The following is a 17,132-nucleotide window of genomic DNA, read 5'->3' as shown; positions in this document are numbered from 1 at the left end:
GTTGGAATATATGCAGCCTTATAAAGGGAGGACATCCTGACCCCTGCCATGGTGTGGAGGGACCCCGAGGACACGGGGCTCAGCGAGAGCAGCCAGACCCAGAAGGACCCGTCCCGCAGGACCCCGCTCCCAGGAGGGCCCCAGGGGAGTCCCGTCCACACAGACAGGAGAGGAGAGGGTGGGAGCCGGGGCTGGGTCAGGGGCTGGGGAGTCCGTGCTTCGTGGGGACGGAGTCTCTGTTTGGGGAGATGGAAGGTTCTGGAAACAGAAGGTGGGGATGACGGCAGGACAGTGTGAGTGCGCCTCATGTCACTGAGCTGGACGCTTAATGGTTACGATGGCAAATCTCATGTCATACGAATTTTACCACGATTAAAAATAAAGTTTAGGGGTGCCTGGGTGGCTCAGTGCGTTAAGCCTCTGCCTTCGGCTCAGGTCATGATCCCGGGGTCCTGGGATCGAGCCCCGCATCGGGCTCTCTGCTCAGCGGGGAGCCTGCTTCCTCCTCTCTCTCTGCCTGCCTCTCTGCCTACTTGTGATCTCTCTCTCTCTGTCAAATAAATAAATAAAATCTTTAAAAATAAATAAATAAATAAATAAAGTTTAAAAAATGTACTGAGAATGTTAAAATGGCCACAGCAGAGCGCGACACGGAGCACGGGGCCGCGTGGGTCTGCAGAGGGTCCCCCGAAGCCGCCCACCTGGCTGCGGCTCGCGCCACCTGCTGCATGAGCCTGCAGGCCTCCAGGTGCGGCCGAGACTCCCTTGCCCTTGGTGCCCAGGTCGGCGGGGGAGGTACCCGCTCCCCTTGCTGGTGCTGACCGCAGCCCAACACACCCAGTCCCGGCCAGTCCCCGTGAGAATCCACACTGGGGTTGCTGGCGGAGAGTACTCAGCGCCAAAAGAAGCAAGGTGGGCAGTGACGGGGTGGCAGGGGCCTGGGTGTTCGTCTGGGGCGCGGCCCCTCCTGGGCTCCCAGCCCACCCCAAGGGCTTCTGCCTCCGTAGGCAGCTTGAGGTCGGGGAGCCCGTCAGCCCTGGCCCCGAGCCCCTGGGGACGGGAAGCCCACAAAGGACAGCAACCTGCTGTCCCCTGCCGCCGGCCGCCGGTGCACTGTCCTCTGCACGTGCTCGCCCTGCCTTCCCTCCGTCACTGCCCACGTCCCTCCCCACCCACACTCCCCACTGGTTCCTGGCCCCGCCAGCCTGGGCCGCCGAGTCCCCTACGGCCTCTGTCCTTCCAGCTGTTCTGGCACTCCGTCCGCACATAATCACGGGGTCAAACACGTGGTCCGTGGGTGAGCAAATCGTGGTCCATCCGTACAGCTGCGTAGGACTCAGCCGTAAGAAGGAGAAAAGCTCTGACAGGCTACCGTGTGGACGAACCTAGAAAACGTGCTGAGCAAAGGAAGCCAAGACACAAAAGGTCCCATATTGGGGCGCCCGGGTGGCTCAGTCGGTTCGGTGTCTGCCTTTGACTCAGGTCATGACCCTGGGGTCCTGGGATTAAGCCCCGCATCTGGCTTCCTGCATGGTGGGGAGTCCGCTTGTCCCTCTCCCGGCACCCCCAACTTGTGTTTTCTCTCTGTCCCTCTCAAATAAATAAAATCTTACCCCCCCCCCCGAAAAAAAGTCACATATTGTCTGATTTCATTGCTAAGAAATGTCTAGAACAGGTAAATCCGTAGAAAGTAAATCAGTCACTGCCTGGGACTGAGGGAGGAGGGCTGGGAGCAGCTGCTTCGTGGGGACAGGGGTTCCCTTTGAGGGTGATGGAAATGTTCTAGAACTACAGACTGTGACGTTTGCACCACTTCTATGCGCTAAATGCCGCGGAATTGCTCACTTTAAGAGGGCGAATTTTCTGTTACATGTGTTTCACCTCAGTCAAAAGACAAAAATCGGGCGCCTGGGTGGCTCAGTGGTTAAGCCGCTGCCTTCGGCTCAGGTCATGATCTCAGGGTCCTGGGATCGAGTCCCGCATCGGGCTCTCTGCTCGGCAGGGAGCCTGCTTCCTCCTCTCTCTCTCTGCCTGCCTCTCTACCTACTTGTGATTTCTCTCTGTCAAATAAATAAATAAAATCTTTAAAAAAAAAAAAAAAGACAAAAATCATCTTAGGTGTTCCAACTGCCAAGAATCCGATGCCAGTGAGTGCGACCAGCTGACTCACCCACGGGGGCTCGGCCCTGGCGGTGCCAACCTGGAAGGCTCCGAATGGGTCTGTTCCCACAGGAACAGGGAGTCGGGAGAGGTAGGTATCTGTTGGCAAGGGGGACTTGAATAACAGAAGTGTATCGTGTCACAGTCCAGGAGGCCAGAAGTCAGAGATGCGGCTGGGGGCAGGCTGGTTTCTTCTGGGGGGGCAGGGGGAGCCTATTCCAGCCCTTCTCTGGCGTCAGGGGCCTGCTGGCCATCTCTGGCGTCCCCTGGCTTCTGGGAGCCTCACCACCATCTCTGCCTCCGTCTTCACACGGGTGTCCCTGTGTGCGTGCCTGTGTCCAAATGTCGCTTTTATAGCGACGCAGTCCTGTCGGATTTGGGGCCCCCCGCCTCCAGGATGACCTCATCATCTTCACTAACCGTCCCTGCAGTGAACCTGTCTCCCAATCAGGTCCCATCCGGAAGTGTCCTGAGGGTCAGGACTGCAACATACGAATTTGTGGGGAACAGCCTATTGCTTCACAACAGATTGGAAATTATAAAGATTTATTTATTTTAGAGAGAGAGAGAGAGAGAACATGAGTGGGAGGAGCAGAGGCAGCGGGAGAGAGAATCCCAAGCCGGCTCTGCCCTGAGCACAGAGCCCGATGCGGGGCTCGATCTCACGACCGTGAGATCACCACCCGAGCCGGAACCAGGAGTTGGGTGCTCAACTGACGGCACCACCCAGGTGCCCCCGGACTGGAAGTTTTAAGCCAAAGTCAAAACCGGAGCCTTCACTGCAGCTCGTTAGGGACCGTAGGCTGCCTGGGAAAACGCCTTCCACTAGACAACCACGCGCGTGAGCCCTCCCAGGCCAGCCTGAGAGGCCAAGTCTGGATGGGGGTCGAGGAACTGGGGAGGTTTTGTGGAACCAGGAGGGGCCAGAGGAGGGAGGAGGAGGGAGAAGCCCCTGGCGGAACAGGACAGGGGGATTCTGAGAGCAGTGGGGCAGGGCTCCCGGGACAACTCCATCTGCAAATATGGCAGAATGTGCCAGAACCCAGGAGGGCAAGCCTGGGGAATACGGGGCCCCCAAAATGCTGGCACCATCAGCTTGGACCCTGATCTCTACCCTGGCAGTTCCCTCACCCCCGCACTCTGGAGAAGTCTCAACGGCAGAGGGCAGGAGAGGGTAGAAGAAGACGGGGCTTGATCCCAGGACCCAGCAGGGACGACCCCATCTGGATGCTGGGATGTGACATTTCCCGATGGGTCGGTGGCTCCCAGCCCCCAGTCCTGCGCCAGCCGGCCTGTCTCTGCCCTTGACGCTGCTGCTCCCTCTTGCATCTTAGCCAGCGTGGAGCCCTCTGTGAGGCTCAAACCCAAGACCTGAGCTGAGATCAAGAGTCAGGCGCTCGACAGGCTGACCCACCCCAGGCGCATTCCCCCCCTTTTTTTTTCATTTCATGGTATTTATTGATACTTAGGTGACCATGTGAATGCCTTTTATAAGTCATTAAGTGCTGTACATACCCGAGGAGTTACTAGGGTACGAACTTTCCACACCACCTGTATCCGGTATGTCCTCCCCTCTGAGAACAGGGGGGTCCACAGAGACGGGAAATTGGTCAGAGCTTGCTGGGGGAAGGGAGGAATAGGCACAGGTTTTCTCTTGGGAGGGGGCGATAAAAATATCCTAAAATTAGACATTGTAATAGTCGTACAACTCTGTGAATATACTAAAAACCGCTGAATTGTATACATTTTAAAGGTTTTTTTTTTTTTAATTTATTTATTTGACAGACAGAAATCACAAGTAGGCAGAGAGGCAGGCAGAGAGAGGGGGGGAGGCAGGCTCCCTACTGAGCAGAGAGCCCGATGCGGGGCTCGATCCCATGACCCCTGGGATCATGACCTGAGCCGAAGGCAGAGGGTTTAACCCACTGAGCCACCTAGGCACCCCGAAACTCATCCTTTTAAAATGTATACAATTCGGGGGCACCTGGGTGGCTCAGTGGGTTAAAGCCTCTGCCTTCAGCTCAGGTCATGATCCCAGGGTCCTGGGATGGAGCCCCGCATTGGGCTCTCTGCTCAGCAGGGAGCCTGCTTCCCTTCCTCTCTCTCTCTCTCTCTGCCTGCCTCTCTGCCTACTTGTGATCTCTATAAAATAAATAAATAAAATCTTAAAAAAAAAAAAGGATGAGTTTCGTAGTATGTGAATCCTGCCTCAAAGGTGTTATTAATAACACGAATCCCTCCCACTGCACTCAGACGCTCGCCACCGGTCTCAGGGGCTTCATAGACACTCCTCCTCGTGTGCTAGATGCCCCCCCTCCCCGCTTGTCCCCAGGATACCAGGACACGTGATAAACTGTAGAATCTTTCCTAAACTTCTTTTTTAGATTTTTTTTTTTTTATTTGACAGATCCCAAGTAGGCAGAGAGGCAGGGGGGGGCGGGGGAGCAGGCTCCCTGCTGAGCAGAGAGCCCTGATGTGGGACTCGATCCCAGGACCCTGGGATCATGACCTGAGCCGAAGGCAGAGGGTTTAACCCACTGAGCAACCCAGGCACCCCCACCAAACTTCTTTTTTAAATAGTATTTGAAACTAGGGGCTCCCAGCTGGCTCAGTCAGTAGGACGTGCAACTCTTGATCTCCGAGAGGTGAGTTCAAGCCCCACGTGGGGTGTGGAGTCTATTTAAAATAAACAAAAAAATGGTATTTGGAATTGATCTGGGGGAAGTAAAGTCAGAACAGTAACATATACCCACCTTCTTACAACTATTTTATTCATCATCTCAGGAAATACTAGGTATGAAAAAACCTGAAAATAAAAAAATGAAAGAGGAAAGTCCCTGGAATGCAGATGTGGGTAGATTTCTTTTTTTACTCTCCATTTTGGTTGAATTGAAAAACAGATGACGATTTCTTTAAAATCACGAAAACTCTCAAGATACAAAGTGTATTTATTACTGCGTAGCCTCAGTTTCCCCAGATTGTGCTACAAAACTCTCCAGTGTGCCCAGAAGATCACTATAGTTCTTATACACTATGAGCAGGTCTCCTGGCACAAGGTCAAAGGCACCACTTGCTTCTGCCAACCAAGTCTACTGTGCCTTTTATCCCGGAGGGAGCACAAGGATAGCTCCTTCACGTGTTCCCTCCGAGCGACTTTTGATGTGGAATGTGGCCAGTGGATGTGTTTCTAGCTGCCTAGAACTCAAAGGTCCGGAAGTAAAATTAATGTTGGCAGCTGTGCATGTTTATTCCCACAGAATTTCAATACCGGCGACTCAAGACTTTCTCACCCAGTCCTTTCTAACGCCCTGAGCAAGGGGATATAGGAGGAAAGGAGCTAATCTAGCCACTTCTCACCTCCCTGGAATCGAATCCCACATCAGGCTCCCTGCTGAGCAGGAAGCCTGCTTCTCTCTCTCTCTCTTTCAAATAAATCAATTACATCTTTTAAGAAAAAATAAAGAAGTTTCTCTGGTGATTCTTATTTTTTAAAAAAGACTCTTTTTACATTAGAAGAAAGCAGGGGTATCGCCCTCCTTGCTCAGAGGAAAGAACGGATCCAGAACACATCTAAATGTGCTGGATAGAATGAAATCTTGGAAGAAACACAAGCCGCCGGTAGTGACAGATTAGAGCATGAGACTTGATACGCGATGTGGCAGATTATGAATTTGATAATCCGGAAATGTTTTTATCTGTTTTGCCTTCGGCACACAACCGCTCTTCCTAGAAAGAGGCTTTCTGGATCTGACAGCAGGAAGATCGTGAAGTCTAGAAAACTTAACAATTGCAGCTATAACAGTTGCAGCCGTATTTGTGGAAGACGTTCTCCCGTCCTCAGATTTCTGTTATTTTGTCATAATGAGGAAAAACTCAAAGATGCCAAAATCTTTCATCTTTTGTTTAGGCGGGGAGGAGCAGAGGGCGAGGGAGAGAGAGAGAGAGAGAGAGAGAGACTCCCAAGCAGGCCCCACGCTTCCCTTAGCACGTGTTTCTGGTCCATTCCTGTTGCAACAGTGCAGAGCGTCACCCCCTTTTTGGGCTGAGAACCGTTCCTGCGTGACGTTTTTATCATTCATCTGTCAGTAGATGCTGGGGTCACTTCCCCCCCTCTGGCTGTTATGAGCAAGGCTGTGTGAGTCTGGGCATGTGCAGGCCGTTTCCATGCCAGCCGTTTTTCTGTTTGTTTTTTTTTTTTCTCTTCTCCCCTCGCCATCTTCCCTTTCTGGATCACGGTCACAGAAGCGGGGTTGATAATCGTACCAAGACTGCAAAGACAGACCCTAGGATGATAAGTCCCCCAAAATACACTCAAAGCACGCCCCACTGCGATTTGCCTGCGCCCCGGGTGCTTTGGCCTTCATGGGTCCCCCAGGCCATAAGGAAAAAATGCATATATATATTAAAAGTTAAAATTTGCAACTGGGGTGGGGGGCGTAAAGATGGATATAATCCAGACTAGATTACAGGTGGGTTTTTTTTTCTGATTGTAAAAGAAACGGAAACATTTGCAAGGCCCCCCAGAGTACTGGGGGCCCTAGGCATATACTAGATAAGTCAGCTCTGCTAACAGGTCCGGCCCGGCTCTTGGGAGGGCCCGACTCACTGACTACCCCACCCACAACCCACCCAGGCTCTGATGAGCGCAAATGATTTCGACAAGAGAGATCAGCGCGGTGGTTACTAATGGCCTGCGTTGCCCACCTGATACCCGAACAGGCAGGTGTGGCCATTCCACCGGCCATTCTACTGTCACCGAGCTCCGTCCAGCCCGTCTCCTGGCTTCTCAGCAGAGCCCCGCCCCTGGCCAGGTCCCCTGGTTTGGGACACTATGGTGGCTCCTAGTGACCTCCAGTGGCTTCCTCACTGCAACCAGAGGGATCTTTCTGCAAAACAGAAAGAACGGTAGGGCTCGCAGGACACCCACCGCGTCCTTCTGCACCCGGGATATTTGCATAGGTCATCCCCCCCCCTCCCAGAGCGTCCTGACCTCTCCCCTGCCTGCCATCCCTCCCCACAGCAGCCTTCGAGAATGGAGAATTGCTTTTGGCCCATCACAGACCTCCCCGCTCGCTGCCCTTTGCTTCTTGGCCTAGAAAATGGGGGGATGCTTGCTGTCAACTTCCCAGACTTGAAGAAGTCAGCGTCTGCCTATGCATGGCTCTTGCTTCTTCGTCACCCTGCCCCCACCCTGCCCCGGGGCCAGGAGTGCCCCCTGCTCTGACCTGGGACAACAGCCCTGCCCTTTCTTTCCAAGGTCACATTCTCTCCGAGGCTCCCAGCCGCTGTGGGCAGCTTCCTTCCCCTCGGCAACTTTAGGCGCCCATCTGTACCCAAGAGCTTATGCTAGCATCCACCTCAAAGGTGTGGGGGGGCCGCGGTGGGGGGGCTGCTAAAGGAGCCGCACTTCCCGGGGGGTGGGGGGGCAGGCGGGCTGGAGCAGAGGAGGGGAGCTCCAGTGCCAGTAGCTATTATGGTACCTGGAGGAGGCGAGAGCAGGAGATGGAGGAGAGAGCCAGCCGGTAGGGGAGGGAGCAGGGGTGGGAAGGAAGCCAGGCAGAAGGCAGACAGAACACGGAGGCCTGTGGGCAGCAGCAGCTGGGCGTGGGCAGGGGCTCTGGGCCCGAGGCAGGACTCCCAGAAGCTGTTGGAGGAGTTTGCAAGCGCGGCCCTAACAAAATACCACGGGCTGGGGGGAGGGGCTTACACGTCAGAGGGCTCTCCCGCTCCCGCACCCCTCCTCACCCCTCCCCCCCACCCCCCACCCTCAGTCCCCAACCCCCCCACCCCACCCCCAGCAGGTGGCAGGGCCTCTGTCCTTGGCTGGCAGGTGGCCGTATCCCGTGTCCCGTGTCCCGTGTCTGCCTCCTCTTCCTCTAAAGGCACCAGTCACACTGGACCGGGATCCATCCGAATGACCTCATTCAAACTTGCTTATTATCACTTTTAAGGCCTTATCTCCAAATCATCGCATTCTGCTGGGCAGGGGGTGGTAAGGAGGTTCACAGATGAACTTGGCGGGGGGCGGGAATGATGGTCAGCCCAGAGCAGCCAACAAAGGGCTTGTTGGAAGAGGGGCTTGTTGGATGACGGGAAGCTTGACAAGCCGTCGGTTGCAAAGAGGCAGACTTCTCTTGCTAAGGATGTGTCTGGGGCCCCAGCCGGTCTCCCCAAAACCAGAGGGCTGTCCGGGGCGGCCCGCGGGGGAGCCTAGCTACGTGGTGAGATGCCGGACTCTCTCATTCGGGTTCTTCACGGCTACAAAGGGCCTGATGAAGCCAGTATGCGAAGCTCTTGGCACACTGCCTGGCCTCGAGAGCTTAATAAATCACAGCTATCATTCTTAATTAAGATGATTTGGCCGGCAATATTAATCTAGGAAACCACCATTTGGGCCAAAAGGGAAAAAAAAAAAAAAAAAAAAGAGCCTGATTACATAATGATAAACATCACGAAAAGTTGGAGACATGGCATTATTAAAACTCTGTGCCACATAGAATATAATCACACCACATGGAAAAAATGTTCGAAATAGAATAAACTGCCAGAAACGTAATTGCAGTGAGAATTTAAGAGACTCCGTGGCAAAGCGAGGTACGAGAACAGAAATCCTCTATCCGACAGTCACACTCCTCGGTATTATCCAAACTTACAACCGCACCCCCAAACCCGCGCGCACAGGCGTCTAAGGTTGATTGACTCATCAGCATCCAAACCCGGAAGCAGCCGAGACAGGCTTCAGCGGGGGGGCGAAGGGACAAACTGCGGGACATCCCGCCAAGGGGGTGATATCCAGGGTGAGAAAGAGATGAGCTCCCCAGCCCTGAAAAGACACAACAGGGGAACTTCAAATGCAGATGAGTAAGCAAGAGAAGCCAGTCTAAAAAGGCTACTTACCCGCTATAGGAGTCCAGCCCCGTGACATTCTGGGAAAGGCAAAGGCACGCAGACCATGCAAGGATCAGTGGCTGTCAGGGGCGGGAGCGGGGGGGGGGGGGGGTGGTCAGATGAAGGAGCCCAGCACAGGGGAGTTTTAGGGCAGTGAAACACTCGGTATGTCACCCCAACGATGGGTGCATTCATTAGCCATCTGTCCCAACCCATGGAGTGAACCCCAGTGTCAGCCCTGGCTCTGGTCGATAACGATGTCGGTGTGGGTTCACTGACAGTGACAAAGCCGCCCCTTTGGTGCCAGGTTGACGGTCGGGGAGGCTGGGCATCCGGAAGGGCAGAGGTTTGTGATGTGAGGTCAATGGGAACTTCCTTCACTTTCCACTCACTTTTTTTTTTTTAAAGATTTATTTATTTATTTATTTGACAGACAGAGATCACAAGTAGGCAGAGAGGCAGGCAGAGAGAGAGGAGGAAGCAGGCTCCCTGCCGAGCAGAGAGCCCGATGCGGGGCTGGATCCCAGGACCCCAGGATCATGACCTGAGCTGAAGGCAGAGGCTTGAACCCACTGAGCCACCCAGGCGCCCCACTTTCCACTCAATTTTGCTGTGAACCTAAAACTGCTCTAAAATGCAAGTTGTATTTTAATTTTTTAAAAGAGGCCCTTGTTCGTTTGTTTGTGTTTAAAGATTTTGTGTGTTTGTTAGAGAGAGAGCACAAGCAGGGGGCATGGCAGGCAGAGGGAGAGGGAGAAGTAGGTTCCCCGCCGAGCAGGGAGTCTGATGGGAGACTCGATCCCAAGGGGCCCTTGTTTTTTACATTAATGCCTTTATTGAGAATACAGTACCCTTCAGGGAGATAAATATATTAAATGTATGCATTCATAAAAAGTAATGACATACATTTAATATATTCATAAAAAGTATGCCTGGGTGGCTCAGTGGAGTAAGTACCTGCCTTCGGCTCAGGTCATGATCCCAGGGTCCTGGGATCGATCCCCGCATCGGGCTCTCTGCTCAGCGGGAAGCCTGCTTTTCCCTTTTCCTCTATCTACATATTCTCTCTCAAATAAGTAAATAAAATATTTAATTTTTAAAAATATTTTATTTATTCGAAGAGAGATCACAAGTAGGCAGAGAGGCAGGTAGAGAGAGAGGAAGGGAAAGCAGGCTCCCTGCTGAGCAGAGAGCCCGATGCGATGCAGGGCTCGATCCCAGGACCCTGAGATCATGACCTGAGCCGAAGGCAGAGGCTTTAACCCACTGAGTCACCCAGGTGCCCCTGAGAAAATTTTTTTAAACTTTCTATTTTAGAAGATTTACAGAAAAATTCCAAAGATGGTACAGAGTTGGGGCACCTTTTTGGCTCAATGGGTTTAAACCTCTGCCTTTGCTCAGGTCATGATCTCAGGGTCCTGGGATCCAGCACCACGTCGGGCTCTCTGCTCGGCGGGGAGCCTGCTTCCTCCTCTCTCTGTCTGCCTCTCTGCCTACTTGTGATCTCTGCCTGTCAAATAAATAAATAAAATCTTTAAAAATAAAAAAAAAAAGATTACCTTACAATCTTTCCCCTAGTTATAATATCTTAGAATAAAGTCTTTGTTATGATTAATGAACTAACACTGACACATTATGATTAACTAAAGTCCATATTTTATTCAGATTTTTTCAACTTTTCCATGATGTCCTTTTCCCTAAAATCACCTAGCTGTCATGTCTCCTTAGCCTCCTCCTGGCTGGGCCAGCTTCTCAGACTTTCCTGGTTCGTTATGACCTTCCTTGACAATTCAGAGAGGAACCAATCAGGAATTTTATAGAATCTCCATCAGCTGGGACCTGTCTGATGCTTTTCTCACAGACAGACTGGGGTGGGGGGGTTTTGGACGAAAACCCCAGAAGGGAAGGGCCCCTCCCATCATATCACATCCTATCCAGACAGAGTACATGCTGTCCGCAGGACTAATCTCAGGTGTGTGTTCAAGGAACAGTAACAAAGACTGACAACATGCATAGGCCAAGAAGAAAATCTCTAAGCACAAAAAGTAGACACTGCCCAGGCCTCAGGTTCTGTTACAGTACAACGACAGAAAATGCAGGGGGCGCTACCCCGGAGCCCCGAGTCTCCGCCTCTCCGGGCTGCACAATCAAAACACCCTAACACTGATGGCGGCGGGTGGGGGGCTCTAAACTGGCCCCCATGGTTCCCATCTCCTATATTCGTGCTCCTGTCTGATCCTCTCTCCTTGAGGACAGACAGGATCTAGCGAGTCCATTTCGACTAAAAGAATACGATCCCTGGGATCGGAGATTAGGTTACAGAAAACCGTGACTTCTGTCTTGCTGGCCCTCTCGTACACCCGTGCACGTCCGCTGGCTGTCGTGTTGGAAGCTGCCAGATGCCCACTTGGCAAACCCTGCAGAAGGCTGCCAGCCGGCGGTCCGTGAGAGACGGAGGCCCTCGGTCCGACAGCCGGCCAGGGACTGAATCCTGCCAACAGCCGCAGGAGTGATCCTGGAGCAGAACCTCCGCACCGTCGGGCCTTGGGAAGATGGCTCGCAGACCCGTGAGACGCTCTGAACCAGGGGACCAGCTGGGCCGTGCCAAGATGCCCGACCCCCAGAAACGGTGAGAGCATCCAAACTGGTCTTAAGACATGACATGGTGGAAAGATAAAAACAGCTTTATTGGGGCTCCTGGGAGGCTCAGTCGCTAGGCATCTGCCTTTGGCTCGGGTCATGATCCCAGGGTCCTGGGATCAAGCCCCGCATTGGGCTCCCTGCTCCGCGGGAAGCCTGCTTCTCCCTCTCCCACTCCCCCTGCTTTGTGTTCCTGCTGCTCTTGCTGTCTCTCTCTCTCTCTCCGTCAAGTAAATAAATAGAATCTTAAAAAAAAATAAAAATAGGGGCCTGGGTGGCTCATTGGGTTAAAGCCTCTGCCTTCGGCTCAGGTCATGATCTCAGAGTCCTGGGATCGAACCCTGCATTGGGGCTCTCCGCTCAGCGGGGAGCCTGCTTCCTCCTATCTCTCTGCCTGTCTCTCTGGCTGCTTGTGCTCTCTCTCTGTGTCAAATAAATAAATAAATAAAATCTTTAGAAAATAATAAATAAAGTAAAATAAATAAATAAAAATAAAAATAAATAAATAAATATAGCTTTATTGAGGTAAAACGGATATGCAAAATCTGCAAATCCTTAGCGGATATAATGTGACAAGTGTGAACCTACGCGCACACCGATGACACCATCGCCACAATCCGGTAACCTACCCCTCACCTCCAAAGTTTTCTTGTATCCTTTGTTTTTGGGGTGTGGGGTGGAAGAACACCCAACATGAGTTTTCTTAAAACTGAAAAGAATTTTTTAAAGATTTTACTTCTTGGGGCACCTGGGTGGCTCAATGGGTGAAGCCTCTGCCTTCCGCTCAGGTCATGATCCCACGGTCCTGGGATGGAACCCGGCATCGGGCTCTCTCCTCAGCAGGGAGCCTGCTTCCCTTCCTCTCTCTCTGCCTTCCTCTCTGCCTACTTGTGATCTCTGTCAAATAACTAAAGAAATGATCTTTTTAAAAAATAAAGATTTTATTTCTTTATTTGATGATGGGACGGGGTGGGGGCAGGAGAGCCCAAGCAGGGGGAGTGGAAGAGGGAGAAGCAGACTCCCTGCCGAGCAGGGAGCTGGATGTAGGGCTCGATTGATTCCAGGACTCCAGGATCATGACCTGAACCGAAGGGAGACACTTAACTGACTGAGCCACCCAGATGCCCCTAAAACTGGAGCACACACACGGCTTGGTCTACTGATCAGGGGAAGGTCTTCTTTGTCAGCTGCACTGGGGGAGTGCGGGGCGCTAAACCGCACACAATGATGTCTCACAGCCTGGAGTCTTAAAAGTCCAAGATCAAGGTGGTGGCAGAATTCGGTCTTTCTGACTCAGAGAGCGAGCGAGTGAGCAAGCGCGCGTGAGAGATCTTAACCAATTCTTTTTTTTTTTTTAAATTTTATTTATTTGACAGACGGAGATCACAAGTAGGCAGAGAGGCAGGCTGGGGGTGGGGGAGCAGGCTCCTTGCTGAGCTCACCCCGTGCAAGTCTCCATCCCAGGACCCTGAGATCATGACCTGAGCCGAAGGCAGAGGCTTTAACTCACTGAGTCACCCACGCGCCCCAGATCTTAACCAATTCTTGAGTGTACAGGACAGGATCGTCAACTACAGAGCCCACTATTGTAAAAATTGGGGGATGTTTCCCAAATCGGGGTATCCTCCTGAGGCAGGGGCTGTGCTATCTCTGTGTTCCTCCAGGCTCCTTCCGATGTTGGTATACACAGTGCCGCAGCGAGCGCCCAGCCAGACTGCTGCTTACAGAACTAGGAGCTAAGGAACGGGTGTGTTTTAAGCCACGAACTTGGTGGTGAGTTGTGGTGCAGAAATGGAAAAATAACATCTCACCACATAAGGTCGTTGGAGAACTTAAATGAGACACAGCACTTCCTACAGCGCGCTTCCGGGTCAGGAAATCATCGACTGTTGGTATCACTGACCACCCACTTCGTGCCCAGTACAAACCAGCTGGAGCACATCGCTGGCCTGGAAACCTCAACTATTTCCCCACAGGGGACCAGGGTGATGAATGCAGAGCAAGGTTCTCTGCCCACACCTGCCGGGCTGGAATAATGCCTGGATGGATGGACACACCTACAATGTCCCCTGGGCCCAGCATGACATTTGCCAGGGGCTGCCCACCCTTCCCCATCTCCTCCCCATCCTCCCTCGAGCTCTTGCTGCCCAGCAGCTCAGCATGTAAATACACTCCTCCCTCTCCCTTCACAGACATCATAAAAGATGGAACCTTTGACCAAGCCAGCACACGGAATGTCCCCCGATTACATCATGAACCTCCTGTTGGCGCGCATCGGAAACACGCATCACCTATGGGACCTCTTGACAACATAGGAACTAAGGATGCTGAAATTAGTCACCTTCAGAATGTGGGGCATGTTTACAAGACAACAGCCCTTCCAAATGCTCGGTCATAAATGATCCCTCCCCCCAAAAACAAGGGGACTTGTATAGATTTTTTTTTTTTAAGATTTTATTTGTTTGACAGATAGAGATCATAAGTAGGCAGAGAGGCAGGCAGAGAGAGAGGAGGAAGCAGGCTCCCTGCTGAGCAGAGAGCCCAATGCAGGGCTGGATCCCAGGATGACCCGATCCCAGGATGACCCAAGCTGAAGGCAGAGGCTTTAGCCCCCTGAGCCACTTAGGCACCCCAGGGACTAGGCTTTAGCCCCCTGAGCCACTCAGGCACCCCAGGGACTTGTTTAAAGAAAACTGAAGGAGGCATGACAACCAAAGTGACGCTTGATGGAACCTTGGATTTTTCTTTTTTTGAAAAGCTACAAAGCAGGACACCTGGGTGGCTCAGGGGGTTAAGCCTCTGCCTTTGGCTTGGGTCATGATCCCAGGGCCCTCGGATTGAGCCCCGCATCGCATCGGGCTCTCAGCTCAGCCTGCTTCCCCCTCTCTCTCTGCCTGCCTCTCTGCCTCCTTATGATCTCTGTCAAATAAATAAATAAAATCTTTAAAAAAAAAAAAGCTACGAAGAGAAAATTGGGGAAGGAATACTGGAGAGTTTTATTTGATTGATTTAATTGCCAATAATGACTCTCACAGGTTGATAAGGGCATTGTGGTCTGGTAGAGAATGCCCTTATCAGAAATGTGCTTAGGTATTTTTTTGTTAAGATTTTTTATTTACTGGTGCACCTGGATGGCTCAGTCATTCAGTGTCTGCCTTCAGGTCAGGTCATGGTCCCAGGGTCCTGGGATGGAGCCCCTACCGGGGGCTCCCCGATCAGCAGGAAGCCTGCTTCTCTCTCTCCCACTTTTCCTGTTTGTGTTCCCTCTCTTGCTGTGTCTTTCTCTGTCAAGTAAATAAAATATTTTTTAAAAAAGATTTTTTACTTATTTATTTGAAACAGAGAGAGAGAGAGAGAGAGAGAGAGAGAGAGAGCAATGCAGGGCTTGATCCCAGGACCTGGGGATCGAGACCTGAGCTAAAGGCAGACGCTAAACGACTGTGCCATCCAGGCGCCCCAGAAGAGGTATTGAAGGGGAAGTGTCCTGATGTCTGCAACTCTCTTTCAAAGGTTTAGCAAAACAAACAAATCTGCTTGTATACATTTGTGTCGATACATATAAGAGATGGCAAGGGTCAAAATGAATCTAGAGGAAGCGTCTATGAGTGTTCATTATACCGCTCTTGCAACTTTTTTGGTGGCTTTTAAATGTCTCAAAATGAAAAGGTGGAGAAGCACAGCACCCTCGGGCCTCCCCATATGTTCCTCCAGCTGCCATCATTTCTTCCGCTACACACAGCAAAGATTCCTCAGCCGTGTCCATGCCTGCTCTACGGGCCGGCTGAGTGTTTACTAATGGGCCCTCTAAATGAGCCAAAGCTCAAGATCTGTAGTGTCTGCCAATTCCCGTGGTATAAATACTCCCACCGTGGCTGATTTTCAAGCCTTGGATGTAGCGTCACGGAACACGGAGTTGATAGAGGATGCAAAAGTGCACAGGACAGCATTCCCAGCATCCAGATGTGACTTACGTAAATACCTCCCGTAGCACAGCTAGCGACACGTGGAAAAATAACGAGAAAGCGCTGCGTTTTGAGTATTTATTACCTTTGCCTAAATACGATCCATGTGATGGGGAAGTTTACGCATGAACTTTTCAACAATGGCTGTTTGACAACGAGCTCCCAGATTCCTAAAAACTTGACAATTAGCTCTCGCCGGCCAGTACAAGTTGACTCCGGCTTACCTCTGTTTAAAAAAAAAAAAAAGGAATCTCAACCCACTGAAATCTGGCTTCCACCATCACCGTTCGACCAGAATGCCCTTGCTTCTCACCAGGGACCTCCGTATTGCAAAATGCCAAGAATGACGGACCCGGTCTGGCTATGCCTACCTTGCCCGAGTGCCCGAGTCCCCAGCAGCATCCAACACTCCGCACACCACCTGCCTTCTCTGAGGTCTTCCAGATGCTCTCCCTACCTGTTGACCAGTCCTGCCCAGTCTCTTTCCAGGGCTCTTCTCCCTCCACTTTACCCTCGGCCGTAAATATGCCCATTTGACACACTCCTAGGTGCCCTGATCCGATCTCATGGTTTTAGCTACTATGAAGAAGCCCTGACCTTCTTCTCAGCAACAAACCTATATATCCCAACCACTTAACTAGTTGGCTCTTCTTGGAGTCAAGATATTTCAGACAAATCCAGAGTGGATCTCAGACTCCCACCTGGAGGTGGAGCTTCTGAGAGACAGAGAATTGTCCAGCCCTGAAGCTAGAGGGAGTGTGTGTTGCCTCCCTTTCAAGTCCCACAGACCTTATCACAGTTTAAAACCTCAAAAGGCTACAAGAGGGCAAAGGCAACACGCGCGGACTTCGCCACCGTCCCCATCCCTCCCAGACTCAGACTGCGCGGCCACGTCAAGGTACCGCCACTTGGTGGCGGCATTCTCTAAATGGCAAATAGTGTCCAGGAGCTAAAAAGACAAAAGGCCTGATCTTCTTCAGGGCCAAAGTGTGTCAAGTCACACGGAATCCGTGGAGGAGTAGCGTCCACCCGGCCTGGTCTCAGCTTCACCTTCCTGTTCTGGACTAAAACCAACAGGCGCTTTCTCAACGTTTTGCACAAAGTGGGCTCCTGGGCTCTCGCTTTGGAGCAACTCACTTGCCCTTCTGTCGGTCCCTCCAGGCCACTGTCAGTGAGACCCAGGGCCAGTCACTACAGGGCCGGCCCGCGGGCCCATCGGTCAGAATCCAACGGAATCCGTCCTTGCAGTCAGCCGCTGCCCTCGTCCTTCCAGCCGCGGCAACCCCGCGTGATCTGCCGGAGAGCTCACCGCTCGCGACGCAGCACCCCCTCACGACCCGCCCCTTCGCAGTCTTATCCAACCACAGGTCTCAGCTTCAAAAAAGTGCCCGCCCCCCGGGTGACACCCAGTACCAGGCCCCGCCTTCCGAAATCCTGCCCTATCAGAGGCCTAGCTGTCTAGGAATTTCCCCCCCTCATTAC

At 52.2% G+C, this 17,132-nt stretch overlaps 1 long non-coding RNA gene across 1 annotated transcript; it reads right to left on the bottom strand.

The window, feature by feature from the left end:
- Window positions 1–15,714: 15,714 nt before the first annotated feature.
- On the bottom strand, window positions 15,715–16,945 carry LOC309847691. Its single transcript, XR_014302571.1, has 2 exons — window positions 16,788–16,945; window positions 15,715–15,876 (listed from the first exon to the last, which is right to left on the bottom strand). It is a non-coding gene; the product is annotated as an uncharacterized lncRNA (long non-coding RNA).
- Between the last annotated feature and the right edge of the window lie 187 nt (window positions 16,946–17,132).

Source organism: Mustela nivalis (assembly GCF_964662115.1).
Source record: "Mustela nivalis genome assembly, chromosome: 1".
Classification (NCBI taxonomy): Eukaryota; Metazoa; Chordata; class Mammalia; order Carnivora; family Mustelidae; genus Mustela; species Mustela nivalis.
This window is presented reverse-complemented; position numbering and strand designations above follow the sequence as displayed.